Source organism: Ambystoma mexicanum, chromosome 9 (genome assembly GCF_040938575.1).
Source record: "Ambystoma mexicanum isolate Mex_15411 chromosome 9, UKY_AmexF1_1, whole genome shotgun sequence".
Taxonomy (NCBI): Eukaryota; Metazoa; Chordata; class Amphibia; order Caudata; family Ambystomatidae; genus Ambystoma; species Ambystoma mexicanum.
In genome coordinates, this window is record NC_090931.1 from 927900001 (window position 1) to 927917423 (window position 17423).

The 17423-nt window shown below is 50.3% G+C and overlaps 1 protein-coding gene across 3 annotated transcripts in view; it reads right to left on the minus strand.

Moving 5' to 3' along the window:
* The window catches only part of OSBPL6 (oxysterol binding protein like 6), a 3803429-nt gene that overhangs the window by 3396998 nt on the left and 389008 nt on the right, over window positions 1-17423 (minus strand). The window lies entirely within an intron of this gene.

The window sequence follows — 17423 nt, forward strand, 5'->3', positions numbered from 1 at the left end:
ATGCTCTTAATTTTCTGGCCAAATTACACGGGTCCTAAATCAGCCACAAGAACATTTTAAAAGTGTCAGACACCTAGCAGTTAGACCCGCTCCTCCTAGCACCACACCGCCAACTCAATCTTTATGTGACTTGCTCTCTAACTTTCTTATTGATAAAATTAGCCAGATTCGTCAAACTATTTTACCATCTGCTGTGCCTAACTCAACCCAATCAGTCGGGTAGCAGCCCTGTTCCCCCAATCACCCGTATTGATCCAACATCATGGGAAGCTATTTCTCCTATAGGCATAGATGACATAATTCAGGCCACACTTAAACTTAAGTCTATTTGTCCTCTGGACCCTATTCCTCTTTCTGTCCTGAAACTAATCATAGTGGACATTGCACCTTTGGTTATGGTTGCTGTAAAGCATTCTTTCTAGTTTGATCCTTGCCACTCTCAAAACACACTTTGGCGATTCCTCTCTTGAAAAAGGCTACACTCGATCTCCTACTGCCGTCTAACTACCACCCCATTTCCTTGCTATCATATTTGATGAAGTTACTGGAATCTTTGCTTACACTCATGTTAAGTTCTTTTTTTAGAAAACGACTTATTTTTCATATTATGAGACAGTGTTAATTAGTAGGAAACCGTGCTCAACTAAATATATTTGGTTATATTTCGATGAGATTTGGTATGTTTGTTCAAGATATTATTATACACTATCTGCAGCCTCCACAGTCCAGAGGTTGTACCTAAACCAACCTACATTGATAAGTAAATTGAATTTAAAAAAAAGTGTAAAGTAGTGTAAAAGATCCCTGTTTATTTATGGGTCTTTGGATAACAAAGATTGAAAATAACACCTTATTCTACAATTACATTATAAGTGCACATTTTATGTATTTCACAATTTATAGGACACGTACAATTCACATAATTATTATGTCTAGTGTGGGCATGGCTAGTGGCCATGTGGTGGGGCAGCAACTCTGCGGAGCTCCCGTATCATCCTTCATTAAGATTGATTAAAGTGCCCGATTTCGTCCGAGGTTGCAGGAATAAGGGGGCCTGACGCAGCTAGGACTGGCGCTGCGAGAGTTCCGACGACAAAGCTGGGCGGCTGAGGAAGAAAGAAGCCATGAACGGCCGAGACCGCACTATCCAAGCTGGTGGCCACGGCGCTCCAGAGCACTGTCTGAGTTCTGGGGGACCAGCGATGGAAGAGGAGACCGAAGCTGGACCTCTGCGGAGAACCCGTGCAGGTCTAGGCTGGGTCGGAAGATCAGATGGAGGATCGGATTGGAAGAAGGCTGGTTGGTGGGCACACGGAGCAGCTCTGGGGGAAAAACAAGGCAGGAGACCCAGAGGGTGAACCAGGTTGCGTCGTGGGCCAACCCGGTGGTGGTGATTGAGCGAGCGGGCTCCCCTGGCGTGAGCCCCGACAGATCGCTGGAGTGGGAGCGGTGAGGCCCCCCCTCGGGGAGCAGATTGGACATTGATGTGACTGGAGCATCTACTCCAGGAGAACATGGCTCCGAGCATACTCGCGCTCCAAATATACAGCACACAGAGCTGCGACAACCACAACGAAAAGTGAAAGTTTTGCCTTGAATGCTGGCATCACACATCTCTGCACAAACGACAAACAAAGTATTGGGGCACTGTTGTCAAGTGCTGCAGAGGCAGTCTTATGCCCTCTAGATGCTGTCCAAGTATCACACCAGCATTTTCAGGCACGACGACAACTGCCACAAACACTCCGAGCCAGGTAAGAATTAATCGCCAAATTGATAGGCGCGCGCACAGCGATGGCAGTGTAACAGTTGCGGGAACCAGGTGTATGGAGCACCACGAACCTCAGTACCACTAACAGCAAGTTGCTTTGACTTGGTTACATTGACATATGGGGGCTGCATTGGCGCGGACTGAAAGTGCTGCAGGGTGCAAAAGAGTGGGTGTTATCTCTGGACACTGTGGAAGGAAAGGACACACAGTGTCGAGCCCAAGTGGCCATGGTGGAACCAGGACAACAATAGAGAGCCCGTGAGAGGCACACGGAAAGGGCTCCAGGTGCACCAGGTTAGAACATTAACGTGCTGCAGAGGCTATCTCTGGACACTGTGGAAGGAAAGGACACACAGTGTCGAGCCCAAGTGGCCATGGTGGAACCAGGACAACAATAGAGAGCCCGTGAGAGGCACACGGAAAGGGCTCCAGGTGCACCAGGTTAGAACATTAACGTGCTACAGAGGCTACACAGAAGTGACCCAGAGGCGGAGTGCAGTGGCGGGACTGCGATGGTCCGGGGGACCGGGGGTTGGGGGGATTTGAGTCCCAACCCTGGGGCACTGCAGGAGGATAGGGAGGAAAGCAGGCTGGAAAGGCCTGCTGGGAAGGGGCAAAGCTTGTAACCGACACTCTGAGACTGTGCGGAATGTGCATTTGACTTCTCCGGGGGTGGCTGGTTGAGAGGAAATTACACAGTTGGGAGCAGAGTGGCATCTGTGGTGCCCCCGGGCAACGGCCGATGGGCTAGGAGGCGCTTCTACAGCAAGAGGGAGGCGCAGTGAAATGCGACGACTGCACTGACTTAGTTTGAGCATTCATTCCAGATGCCAGACAAGGGCCGTAAAGGGAAAGCCAGACAGACTGTCATAGAGGCGTATGCGGGGAATGACATGACACATCGAGCAGAGCCTGTGGAAATGGCAACATCACAGACAGCTCGGCAATGGGAATGCCCCATCCTAGCAGTAATAGCAGCGCTGAAGACGGCACTGGAGCATAAGACAGATGCAGTCATCGTAGACGTTGGTCTACTGCACCAAGATGTACGAGCATTAGCGGACTGCTTGGGCACTGCAGAACAGAGGGTGCAAAATAACACAACCAACATCACTAGCGCTCAGACTCAAGTAGCAAACTTGCTTCATTGTGTAAAAACGTTTAAATACTGTGCGGAAGACACAGAGGGTACAGCACGCAGAAGCAATATCAGGATACTGGGACTTCCGGAAAGGAGAAGAAGGCAGAGATCCCACGGTTTATGTTGAAAATATGCTCCTGCAGAAGGTGGGCCTGGGCACGCTAACACATGGATTCACTGTCGAGAGAACACATCGATCGCTGGTAAAGCGACCTCCGCCTGCTGCTCCCCCGAGAGCATGGATAGCAAATACATGAACTATAAGGATAGGGAAAGGATTCTTGTATTTTCCAGAGACGGAGGAACTATCATCAGAGGATCATCAAAGTTGGCGATATGGGGGGCATGGCCAACTGCCGAATGGTGTGCACGTAAACCTCCAGAGCTCCTGTGCCACCATAGGAATCCTGCTGTAATCCTGTGCAAAAACCCCCAGGTTAAGGCATCCGAGTGCTGGGGATACATTTGTGCCTGCTGGAGAGTGGGCAGTTTCATTTCTAAGGCTGAGCGCGGTCGGGAAGCGGTTCTGCGACCCGCCGACAACTCTGCTGTGTGGCAGAAAGGGACACGCAAGATTGCCCATGCAGCAAGGTGAGGAGGAGAGCGGCCCGCCCAGCGCTTGTGAGCGGAGGAGGGACGCTGCAAGCCCGGATTGGCAGTGGGTGAGTGGGCTTGGCTCTGGCGGTGAACGGGAGCTGAGGTACGCCGAGTCACAGTGGCGGTGAGGGGCCTGGAGGTGAGGCTCCCACCCCCCGGCTGGAAACGAGGAGTGGGCAGACGGGGAGTCCCGGGAGGATAGCTTAACGGCAACGTGCGCACCTTGGAAGCAAGACGACACGAAGCAACACAGGTTTGATCCCCGGTCCGCGCTTAGAAACCTCTGGGTGTTTAAGCGCGTTATAAATACAACTAAGACAAAAAAAAAATTACGCAACAAAAAAAAAGAACAATTCCTTTAACAGCGCCTCGATGCCCGCGGGCTGTGTGAGCGCTTTAAAAATGCAAAATAAATCAATCAAATAAATAAAAAGGCCTCTCCCTCCCCGACGAAGGAGACGTCCGTCCTCTGAGAGGGGGATTGAGTCGCTGCGGCAACAGTGCCGGACATTGCGGCGGCCTGCACGGTGCAGGAAGGCAACGGGTGGCACTTCGGGAACGGGGAAGAAGCTGCATCTTGTGGTCTCCCTGACAGTGGAGCTGCCTGGCGACCAGGTTTGCTTGGTGTGTGGGAGTGACGCCTGCTGAAGATACGGTAGGAGGGAGGCAGCGGCTGTCTCCCGTACACTGCAGTGAAGACATAGGAGAGGAAGAGAAGAGGGGGTGGTGGAAGGTACCCCCATTGAAGTAGGTGAGGGCAGGAGACTGGGCTCAGAACCAGCAGAGGGGATCCGGTGTTGTAGATTAAGGCAACACCCTTCACAAGAACTGGGGCTGGAGGTCCCCCCAGGAGCAGTGTCTCTGGTGAATTGGAGAATTGGAATCAGGTGGTGGAGAGTGGAATTTGGAACACAGGGAGGCCTGGCAGAGACAGTTTTGGCGGTGACAGTGGACGCTAAGAGGTATTGACCGTTGGGACGCTGGCAGGGCACAGAGTGGCGGGAACTGAGGCCAATATGGGGCAAAACCAGCAACGAATAGACAAATATGCTGCTGCAAAGGATAGGCCACAGGGACAGGCCGGACTGGATCGGCAGGTGAGGGAGGCATCTTCAAGGGGGAGCGGGGCACAGTGACTTTGGATTCCCTGATGGAAGCGATACAGGTATCCAGGAGCACCCTTCAAGAAAGTATCAAAGAGGTGGGGGTGGATGTCTCCCAGGTGAGAGCTGACCTTCGCAAGGTGTGTGAGAGAGTAACTGAAGTGCAGCAGAGGGTCAGTACGGTGGAGGATGATGTCCAAAAACTAAAAAAATCAGGTGGCAGGCCTTGTGGGGGCAACTCGAGTACTAGAAGCCAGGGCGGAAGACGCGGAGGGACACTCTAGGCGGTGCAACATCCGCTTGGTTGGGATTCCGGAACGAGAAGAGGGCCCCAGTGCGGAATTATTCGTGGAAAATGTTATACTAAAAGTACTAGGGATCAAAGCCTTGTCCAACCTTTTCACTGTGGAGAGGGCCCATAGGGTCCCGGGGAGGCCCCCCCCCCACCGGGTGCCCCACCGAGGGTGATGGTGGCCAAAATTATGAATTTCCGGGATCGGGATGCGATTCCACAGGATACCCGCAGAGTGAGCCAATATACGATCGGTAATGCAAAGTTGAGAATTTTTCCCGACTTCACGCTAGAGGTACAGCGTCAAAGAAGATCTTACGATGCTGTCAGAAGTCGTCTGCGGGAACTCAATTTAAAGTAGATGATGTTCTTTCCGGCAAAGCTCAAGGTGTTGGCATGGGGGGGAAGTCTTGGTTTTTCACATCTCCAAAAGAGGTCTGGGATTGGTTAGATACGAGATCGCATAGGATGGATCTTCCGGCTGGGGGGCATAAGGAGTCAGCGGGACCAGAATCCGAAGTAAGTGGATAAAGTGGGACTCGGGATGAGAGTGGATCTGCACTACAGGGGGGGCTGTTTCGGAGCGGATGGTGGTGACCTGGAGGGGTAGGAGTTGGGAGGGGTGGTACGGGGGAGGTGATGGAGCCCCCCAGTCCAAACAACGTTATTGGCCGCTGGCCCTGTGAGAGGAGCGAATGGAGGGGCCGAGTGAGTCAATGGGTCTACAGTTATGGGGAAGGAGTGTGTGGCGGAATGGAACTCAGCGGGGTGGGTTTATTTCCGAAAGTTATGGGGATGGTTTAGGGTGAGCAGGGGGGATGGGGAGGAGGGGGATTGGTGGGGGGGTTCAGAGACTAAAGCGCCAAGTTGGGGGTAGGCGCAAGAAGGGGAGTTGGGAACAAGGCATAGAAGTAAGATTGGTCACAGCAGACATGGTGGGCGGGGAAGGTAAGGGTAACCCTGAGGGCGGATATTTGGGCTTCTGGCAGAGTGGAGGGGATAACGTAAGTACTATCACCGATAGTCTAGATGGGTAGGTTAGGAGGCTTGACAATTGGGACATGGAATGTCTGGGGATTGGGGAACTACCAGAAGAGGCGGAGAGTGGGGGAGTTTTTGAAATGACAGGGAATACAAGTGGCCCTGCTACAGGAGACGCATGCAGGCGCAGAGATGCTGGGGAAGTTGTGGAAAATTTGGGGTGGGTACGACATATTCATCCCAGGCTAGAGGGGTACTTATTTGGATGGCAAGGGGGACGCCACTGAGGGTGGAGGTGGTGTCACAGGATGAGGGTGGTAGAAGGGTGCTGGTGCGATGTTTATGGGAGGGCGAGACGATTTGTTTGGTTAATTCATTTGCACCGAACACGGATGATAAGGAGTATTTCCCCTCAGTGCTGCGTATAATCGGGGCGTATAGGGGGGACATGATAATATGGGGTGGAGATTTTAATTGTCACCTGGATGAGCGGTTGGATGGGTTGGGGAGTAAAGGGGGCCTAAGAAGTATATGGCGGGGGTCGCTCCATGAAATAATGAGGGACCTTGACTTGGTGGAGGTGCGGAGGGAGAAGCATGGTGAGGAAAGGGCTTATTCCTATTATTCGGGGGCGCACGGTTTGTATTCACGGTTGGATTACATAACCGGGAGAGAGCACTGTCAGCATTTTGGGGAGGCAAGATACCTAGGGCGCACTCTGTCAGACCATTCCCCTTTAGTGGTCACACTATTTGGGTCCATAGAGAGGCCTCTGCAGCGGTTGTGGCATCTGCAGAGGTAGGTGCTACAGGATGGGGCGTTTGGGGGGGGAACTCCGAGAAGGGATAAGATCATACTTCGAGTTAAATGAGGGCTCGGTGGAGTCTAGGGGAGTGTTACTGGAGGCTTTTAAGGCGACTGTGAGAGGGCAGTGCTTATCCATGACACTGGGGATGCGTAAGAGACTCTTAACTTTGCTGCAACGAATGGAGGAACAAGTGACAGAGCTGGATGGGGAGGTGGCGAGAGGTGTGGAAGTGGGGGAGACCCTGGCACGGAAGCTGGAACTCTACCAGGAAACCCTGATGGAGTTGTCACATTTTGATGGCAGTAGGAGGGGTGTTAGATTGCATGAGGAAGGGGATAAGGCGGACAGGTTGTTGGCTTGGTTGATTGGTAGGGAACAGCCGAGTCGGGTCATAACTGAGCTAAGGTCCAGGATGGGGGAGGTAATAGGGACCCAGAAGGGAATCAATGACACTTTTGTAGCATTCTACAAGGAATTGTACATGGGCGAGGGAGGGTATGTAGAGGAGGATGTTGAAGGTCTCATGGAGCTACTCCAGTTACCGAAATTGGGGGAGGATAGGCGGGAAGAACTGGAGGCCCCGATAGAGGAGGGGGACATTCGTTGGGCGATCCGCGCAATGAAGAGAGGCACAGCTCCGGGTAGTGATGGGCTTCCGGTGGAGTTTTACGGTATGTTTGCGGACCTCCTGGTACCACAGCTGCAGAAAGTATATGAGGAGGCGTTCCAGAGAAGCTGTCTCCCAGAATCGATGATAGAGGCTGTAATTACGGTACTCCTAAAGGAGGGAAAAAATCCAAGAGATTGCGCGGCGTACCGCCCCATCTCCTTATTGAATGTGGACGGGAATATTTTAGGGAAGATCGTGGCCGCTAGGTTGGCGGGAGTGGCGCAGAGTTTGGTCCACCCGGGCCAATGTGGGTTTATTGGAGGAAGGAATACATCAGGCAATATCACGCGCCTGCACCATGTTATGGATTTAGTGAAATCACAGACTTGAGACATGGCATTGGCTTCGTTTGACGCCATGAAAGCGTTTGATTCCCTGGAGTGGAAGTGGTTGTTTCGGGTGATGCGTGAATTTGGGTTTGGGGAAAATATCTGTAGGTGGTTGGCCCTCCTATATGAAAAACCGCTGGCGATGGTTAGAACAAATAATTGGGTGTCGGATACATGGGAGTTGGGAAGAGGGACGCGGCAAGGATGTGCAGTCTCTCCATTTTTGTTTGCCCTGGCCCTGGAACCATTGGTGGCATTCCTGAGGCAAGAGATGATGGAGCCTGGGATTGAGGTGAGGGGTCTCAAACACCTAGTGTCTCTTTACGCGGACGACCTGTTGTATATAGTGGACCCTAAGCTATACCTTCCGGAGTTGTTGGAGATACTTTGGAATTTTAGACGTATGTCAGGTTTCCGGATTAACCTGGAGAAGTCGGTGCTGTTTCCGTTAGGGGAACTACGGGGTCGCCCACTGGGGGAGTTACCGGAGCTGGGGATACGATTGGAGACTGAGTCATTCTGATATCTGGGGATACAAGTATTTCATGAACTAGAAGACACGTGTGTGTACAACACGGGGAGGGCATTGTCCGGAATAGGAGATTGTCAAGTTCTGGAAGGTATTACCGCTTTCTCTGATGGGTAGGGTGGCCCTCTCTAAAATGGTGATTCTGCCGCGATTGTTGTATTTCTTTACTAATATACCATATGTGGCAAAGAGAGTGTTCTTTAAAATGTTAGATGTTAAGATTAGGGAGTTACTATGGGATACAGGGAGAAGAAAGGTGTCCTTGAAGATACTGCGGAGGTCAAGAGAGGATGGGGGCTTAGGTCTCCCGGATTATGAGAAATACTTTGTGGCGGCACAGCTGCAGGCGGTGTTGGTGTGGGATCAGCCGGGGAGGGGCCCTTGGGGGATTGATAGGAAGTTTGCCGCCAAACAACAGGCCGGTGGAGCTTCTCTGGTATCCACTGGGGGATAGAGGGAGAACGGTAGTGTTTGAGGCGGTGAGGGAGACGTGGAGGAAGTATGTTGGTGGTAGAAGGGTAGGGGGCGGTACGAGAGTAATCTCCCGTGGGGTGCCGATCAAAAGCTCCGTCAGGCGATTGGGAGAGTAGGGGTACAGAGACTCCGGGAAAAAGGTTGTACAACGGTGGGGGATCTTCTTGAAGGGGGGAGGTTACTTACCTGTGCGGAGTGGTGCCGGAAATGTGACCTATCGCAGGGGGATTTCCTAGCGTATGGGGTAGTGGTCCGTAGGCTGGCAGAGTTGTGGGTAGAAATCCCAGAGGAGCCGGAAGCGTGTTCGGTTCTCCGAGTATTGCTGGACCAGGCGGGGGGGAGGTCCCGCATATCGCGGATATATAAGGCCCTTCGGGAGGGAGGGGCAGAAGGGGAATTCAGGGTCAAGGGGAGATGGGAGGCGGACATGGGTCACCCCATATCGAGTGCAGAGTGGGTCAAGGTGTTGGGGTTGGTCCGACAAACATCGAGGAATGCCCGGTTTCAACTGGTTCAATTCAATATTTTGCATAGAACATATGTGTCCCCGGTGGTATCTTAAGGCAATGAACAGGGATTTATCGGATGACTGCCCTAGGTGTGGGGTGCCATAGGAGGGGTTTTGGCATATGGTATGGGACTGCAGGGTAATAGTGGCGTATTGGGAGGAGGTTCTAAAAGGAGTGAATGGTTTGTTGGGAACTAGACTGGAGCATTGTCCGGAGACGTGTCTGTGGGGTAAGCTCCCGGGGGGAGGGGGGAAGAGGCATAAAGTGCGGAACAGGATGAGCCCGTTTCTACTTATACTGGATAAACGCCGGATGGCGATAGCGTGGAAGTGCCCTCAAGGTCCGTCGGTTATTCTATGGCGGAAGGATGTACGCAGGTGGGGGTTGTCGGAAATGACGGTTCTGCAAAATGTGGACTCTGAACTGGAAGGGGAAGATGTTACGGTCCAATGGGCCCAACTGCTGAATGACCTGCCTAAAGAATGATTTACGATGGCCGTGAGGATTTACAGATGAGAAGGGGGGGGAGGGAGTGATAAGGGAGGAGAGGGGAGGTGGGTGTTGGTGAGCCGGCAAGGATAAGTTGGACTCTCAGGGAAACCATGGACGTGGTGGATCAGTATGCGGTGATCGTTGGATGGCCTGGAGGCCGGAATTTGGTTATTGGAAGGGAGGGATGGGGAGATGGGGGGTGGGCGGGGTTAGGTAGTTATTACTGTGTTTCATTAAAGTTTTTCGGATGTATGTAAGGGAAGGTGGAAGGGGGAGAGGGGTTGGGGGCAGGGGGGTGGGATGTTGGGTGTTTAGGGTGTTAACACGAAATGCTAATAAAGAGTGTTTCAAAAAATGTAAAAAAAGTTGGCGATATATCCCGACTACACTGCCTTGGTGCAATGGCGTAGAGCAATATTTGGCCCGACCAAAGAACGATTACGACTAGCAAATTTACGGTAAATGTTGATCTGCCTGGCCAAGTGTTAGGGAGAATCTCTCTTTAGGCTGAATTTCCTAATCTAGCGAGTCCCCCAGCAGCTTTGCTGGATTTCTGGAGTTTGTTTTTTTCTCCTGCCAAGAGTGAGACTCTTTTTTCCCACTCTTGGACATGATTTATGGTGTTCCTTTGACTGCTAATGTGTTTTATGGGCTATGGGGTCCTTTACTCCATAAGGTCTCATGTGTTTTTACTATGTGTGTTACACAGCACCCTCCGTGCAGTAACACAGGGGTGTCATAGTGACACCCCACCATAGACTCCATACCCTGGGACTGACTAGTGTCTCCCAGGCCATGTAAAGTCACCATTGGCTTTACTAGTCCCAAATTATTAACAGAAACCGGTACAAACCATCATATTGTGGATGTACTGGTCGGGGCAATTCGATTGCCCCTGGGTCTGTTAGTCGAGGGGGCACGTCTCCGTCCCCCCTGATCGGGTATTGGCTGGTGGCAGTGGATACTACTTTTTATATTCGACCGCGAATATATTCCTATGGGATTTTCCCATTGTTCGAGGCTACCAACTTTAATTATTTAATTCTCATAGCCTCGAACATACCGCCGGTTTATTTATTTAATATTAATTTGCCGGTTGGTATTTTTTGCCAAGACTCGATTCTAAAATGGCGTTTGTGTTCTCTTCTGTGACTCCAACCCAAGTCGAGCCCTTTGTCCCACTTTTTGGCGGGCTTCTCCACAGAAGCCTCCAAAAGTGGCGCCATTCTGTCTGGGTACCACAGGGGGTGTAGGAGGGGGTTTAGGCACCCTGGACTGAGTTACCTTGGTAACTCAAGTCGCACTCTTGTGTGATTGGCCCAAGTGGTGAGCCGGCCGGCTCACCACTTAGCATGTTTGATTGACAGCTAGGCTGAGTGAATGGGGGTGTGCTGCATAAAAGCAGGGCTTTGGGGACTGGAACTTCAGAAGTTGCCACAGGACCTGAGAATCCGACGAGGGAGAAGCTGAGCCGACCTACCACGACGACACCACCGGTGGAGCCCTGCGACACCGACTCACCACTTCCCGATGACAGAGAAGATCTCCCGGCTGGAGAGGCTTCTCTCCCTGACTGGTGGGCACAACCAGTTTACCTTCTTCTCTTCGCACCCCAGACCGGCTTGTGGTCGAATTGCCCGTGCCAAGCAACCCGGCAACCAGATAGCCACTTACCACTGGACCGCGAATAAAAGGACCACTCCTTTTTACCTGAGAACTCCGCGGCTGGTTTCTTCCCTGGCAGTGCAACGGACTCCTGTCTTCCTCCCCGACGAGCTCCTCTCTTCCCCCGGATGAAGCACCGACTTGCATCCGCTGCCAGGAACAACTGCCCCCGCTGGAGTATTCTCACCACTTTAAGGTACCGTGTCCGCCAGGCCTCAATTTCTTAAGATTGCTACAAGGTAATAATAACCCCTTAACCTTCTGGACTGCGCTGGCCGCCTTGACCCTCTAACTGGTCCCTTTCTTTGGTCCAACTCTTTTTGAACCTTTGCAAGACTCTTGTGCACTGCAACCGTGTGACCTTGGACACATTTCGTTTTGATCCTCTTAAAGTGGATCCGGCCTACTGACTCTAAACTCACGGTGTTACTTTGCCTTCCTCTCTTGTGGTATTCGTGAAAAAGTGTTGGGATCTGTTTCAATTTATTCTCTGCTTTTCTCTCCCTTTTAAAACAAATTATTAGAGTGCCATCTACGTTAAGCGCTCACCGCTGTCTGAAAATAAGTGGGGCTTTACTTAAGACTTGTCTAATATTCTTCTAAGGGAGTGTATATCTTTTAGTGACCGTGTTTTTGAATTGCTTACTATTAGTGCCTGTGTGTTTTTCTAGATGTGGTCTTAAATAAATAATTATATCTCATTTACATCAAGCCCTGGTCAGTGTTTACTTGTTCTACTGTGTTCTTTTGACCTATTGTGAATACTCTGTATACTGCCTAACTCTTCTTGAGGGAAGTCTGACTGCTCAGCCACAGCTACCAAGTGAATCTGTGTGGTACAGACTGCTACCAAGTGGGTTTACTGCCAAACACCTGTAGTCCTTAATCTTTTGCAGTGGTCCCAGGGGGAACTGCACAGGTTTCTGCCTAACACCAAGCTGAAGGTTTTACACAGCAGTAGATCGTATTTTTTTGAGGACACGTCGGAGGCACACTCCTGGATGGACCCACAGGGGGTGCTGCAGCTACCAAACAGAGGCAACAATGGGCCGTGAAGCAGTGGGCTTTGGAACACACAGAGTACGATTTCTGTTAGCGCTTTCCCCCTTGCGGCTTGGGTGGAAGAGGCACATGGATACTAAAAGAAATGCAGGGGCGGGTGGAACTCGGACACCAGGACAGAGTAGGTGCCCTAGAAGAGACTGCCGTTGGAGATCGCCACACACCGCAGTTGTAATTTAAGATGCCAGTTTTAAGGCATTGAGCTGCTGCACGCTACCCGCAGATGGGAGGAGGGTACGGGAGAGGCAGCTGAGCCTGAGCAGTTGATTCACTGCTGGGCTGTTGGTACTGGTGGAAGGTTTGGGTGGGTGGAGGGTTACGGTTTTTCGAGAAGGGATGAGGTGGAGGGAATGTGGGCAATGTGTTTGGCTGAAGGGGAGTGTTTTGTATGTTGACAGGTGGGATTGTGGTGAATGTGAAAAGGACAGGCGATATATGCACATAGGCAAACCCATGGTCTCCGACTCCCCTACGAGGGTGGCGGACTGCAATACTCCGCTTTGCAGTGATAGAGGGCTGGAAACAAAATGGCCCCCACTGGCGAAAGGGCGACCCGAGGGAGGAGATCTGGAAAACAGGCATGGGGCGGTGGGACAAGGAGAACCCCAGCAAAACCTCTTACAACAATGGTTAACGGCCTATGTACAGTCTCTCGGAATGTAAGGGAGATTAATAATTATGTCAAGAGATTGTGTGTGCACGCATTCTTGATCAGGATGGTAATGCAGGTGGCGCTGCTACAGGAAACGCACCTCACGGCTGACAGACTGGCTACGATAGCTAGGAAATGAGGTGGCAAGCTGTATGGTTCATCTTTCTGGGCGTATGCCAGGGGTGTCCTTGTTTGGATTGCTCCCTCGGTCCCCTTTCAGTTATTGAAGTTTAAAAGAGATGATGAGGGCAGAATGGTTGTAGCATACTGACTATTGGAAAACAGAGAAGTTCGCCTGGTGAACACATATGCTCCAAATGACGACGCCACAGCGTTCTTTCGGTCGTTATACTCAAAATTGTCTGCATACAGGGGATCTGCATGGGTCTGGGGCAGCGACTTCAACTGCACTTGGATAGATAAAACTGTGGCTTGGATAAATAAAACGAGAAATATAGGAAACCTGCACCATCGGCTAAGGTTCTTGGTTCGATCTTGCGGAATTTAAAATTGGTAGATATATGGAGGGAGAAACACGACGGGCCACGGGGTTATTCCCATTTTTCTTCCCCTCACGGGGTACATACACGCATCGATTATATTTTCACTGGAATAGAAATTTTAGAAATTTTAGGCGGGTTTAAAAACATAGATTACAAGGCTAGAGTCCTTTCCGACCATACCCGCTGATAGCAACATGGCATAGACTTACACAGAGACCCCAGATACCAACTTGGTGGCTGAGACAAGAGGCCCTACTGGAGGAGGATTTTAATAGCTAACTGGGGGTTAAGACTGTGCTGTACTTCAATACTAACAAGGGCAGTGTTACAAAAGCAGGCACTTTGTGGGATGCTTTCAAGGTAATTATGAGGTTATGATGGGGGCGATGGTTGGGAAAATGTAAGGCCTCAGAAAGGATATACTTCGGACTCTAACAGAGATTGTAGACACTATAGCGTGGGAGGGGAGCGCAGAGGAGAGGGTAAGAGGAGGGTCGGGAGGTTGCTGGAATTGCGACAAAAATGCATTGGGGAGTGGGAAAGTCGAGGAGGTTGCTGGCATGGTTATGCAAACGGGAAGAACCAAGAGATATGATTAGCGCTATTGCAGATGAGAATGGGACAATTGTTAGGACCCAAAGCAAGATTAATGAGGTATTCAAGGTTTTACGTATCCCTATACTCGGAAGATGCAATGATGGATGATAGGGAGATTGGCGACGCACTAGTTCAAATAGAATTACCCATGCTAGAAGGAGAGCAGGTGGATATGCTGGATGCCCCACTGACATTAAATGAAATCAGTGCAGTAATAGCTGAACTCCTGACTGTCAAGACCCCAGGACCAGATGGTTTTCCTGGGGAATTCTACAAAGCATATGCGGATGTACCAGCGCCCAGGTTTATGGAAGTCTTTGTCGAAGCATATGAACTTGGGGTATTACCTTAAGGGAATCCACCACAGTGCCTATTCTAAAATCTGGGAATCCTCCACAGAGTTATGGTTCATATAGACCACTCTATGATGAATCAAGATTGCAAGATACTGACAGCGGTACTGGAAAACAGAATTAAGGAGGGGGTGGGAAACTTGGTTCACGACGATCAAACAGGGTATGTCCCGGGGTGTAGTACCTCTTGGAACATGAGGAGGCTGCATCATGTGATAGATAGCACTAACCACTTGGAGGTGGACTGTGTGGTGGCCTCTTGTGACGCAGTCCAGGCATTCGTTTCGGGATTGGGACAGTGTTCTTACGGTGGGTGAAGTTGATTTACACTGTACCCAAAGCAAGGGTGAAAACGGGTAAATAGATTTCCGAAGTATGGGAGGTACATAAGGGCACCAAGCAGGGCTGCCCACTGTCAGCAATGCTGTTCATTTTTGCATTGGAGCCACTGGCTGCCTTCCTTAGAGTGGAATATTCAGGGGTGGGAATTGTAATAGATGGGGTGGAACACTTAAGTCTCACTATATGCAGACTGACTAAATGCTGCTGCACATTAACTGTGAACAAATTGAAAGAAACAGCAGTCCTAGTAGGCCAACCGGAGACCAACCTACTATATCTACTAGACATCATAGATCGGTTCGCCATTTTTTCGGGTATTAAGGTAAATCGGGAGAAATACTGTTTGTTCCCGTTGGCGGGGCTCAGGACTTGCCGAAGAAAAGTTGCCTAATTTGGGCCTACAATGGACGATTACTACTTTTAGCTATCTGGGTATTAACGACTGGCACGACCCTGCTTCCTCACACAAGAATAACCCACAAAGAGCCCTGGATAGGGTGGCTAATTTCATGGGGTTCTGAAGGAAGTTGCCCCTTGGTGTGCCAGGCAGGACAGCGTTGTTAAAAATGGTGGTCCTTCCGCATCTTTGTATCACTTTGTTAATGTACCTTACAACATACCGGGTGGGTTCTTCAAGCAGTTAAACACATTAGCACGAGAATTTCTATGAGGGGGGGGGGGAGAAATAGAATTGCCTTACGCACATTGTGGAGGAACTATGGGGATGCTGGACAGTGACAATATCAAAGAATCTACTAAAACCATACTACTAAGTGATCTTAACCTTGGCTACAATGACCCCAAAGATAAACCAGTGACAGCTCTGACCAACAACCTTCTTGACCCAGGCTTCTCCCAAAAAGTCTCTGGCCCGACTCACACCAAAGGTCGTAACTTAGATTGGGTTGTTGATCACAACTGTGACTCTCTCATCACATCTAATCTAGCCTACCCGCGGACTGACCACAATTGCATCCAATTCTCCATTCCTACTGACCATTGTGCTAAAATCCTCACACAGGCCCCAATGGCGCAAACAAGAAGCGCAAGAAAACGTACTACAGAAAACCTCCTACCATACCTTAACACCCCATGCCTATCTCCTCCCTTCTCACAGGACCCCACCATCGTAGCAGACATCTTTAAGGATACCCTCACTAATGCAATAAACTCCATAGCTCCACTTGAATGTAAACATGAGGAAAAAATCCTTTCACAAGAACTCATGGTTCACTGAACAACTTAAAACCTTTCGCTCCAATAAGCGACTAGCTCTTAAAAACTGGCAGACTAACCCTTGCGACGCCTCCAAAGAAAGCTTTAAGTTGATTGCCCTTCAGTACAAAAAAGCCATCATCTCTGCCAAATCAAACTCATACAATCTACGAATATCTAATACCAACTCCCAAAGCAAGGAATTATTCACCATATTCAATGAACTAACCACGCCTCCTGCTAGAACTGACGAAATCATCAAAGGCGAAGCCTGGTGGGCAAGCATACAAGCTGCTATGCTCAACAAAAAAGACCTTCAGAAGAAAATTCTTGATCACTATAATGTGCTACACAGCCAGCTCCGACCCACTCCCCCCCCAACACAAAATCCCTTATTCGCCCAACTTCTCCTTCAAAGACATCTCAGAACAAGAAGGCATAGACCTCCTCAAACACCTCAAACCATCACCTTGTAAAGGCGACATATGCCCGCCTAAGATAATCCAGGGTTGTGCTGAAGCCCTCGCCCCGCTTCTGACTGAATTCATCAACTCCTCTTTTAAAACAGGCATCGTCCCAATAGCCTCAAAGAAGCTTGGGTTTGCCCTCTCTTGAAAAAACCCACCTTAGATCCTGCACAGCCAAACAACTACCGGCCCATAACTACCGTCTCATTCCTTCTCAAAATCCTGGACAAGGTGGCCCACAACCAAATACAATTATACTTAGAAGCTAATTCCATCCTAGGAAAAAGACAGTCCGGTTTCCGCAAAGGGCATGGTACAGAAACCGCCCTACTAGACCTAAAAAACCAAATCACGCACATCATGGACAGCAAGCCCGCCCTGCTCCTCCTACTAGACCTCTCAGCGACCTTCGATCTTGTAGATCACAAGACCCTCACTACCCACCTCACCCAAGCGGCACAATTCTCCAAACAAGCAGCCTCCTGGATCCCTTCTTTCCTCGAAGGCAGGGTCATGAAAGTATTCTCCAACATAGCTAATGCTGCCCCCACCATCATCCGCTGCGGAGTCCCACAGCGCTCATGCACAGCCCCCACACTTAACAACCTTTTCACGAAGCCCCTCTTCGAGAACCTTGATGCACTCGGTATAGCATATACACAAGTCTTGCTACCGCTATCAGGCTCATATGACCAAGACGCAGAGGCCTTGCAGGTAATCTACGTGACCATCCAGGCTTGGATGGCAGCAAACTGCCTATGCCTCAATGGGGACAAGACAGATCTTGATTCTTGGCCAAAAAGCCACACTAGCCAAACTAAACCCCCTCTACGCCAACTTCAACATAGATAACTCCAGCATTGTATCCTCC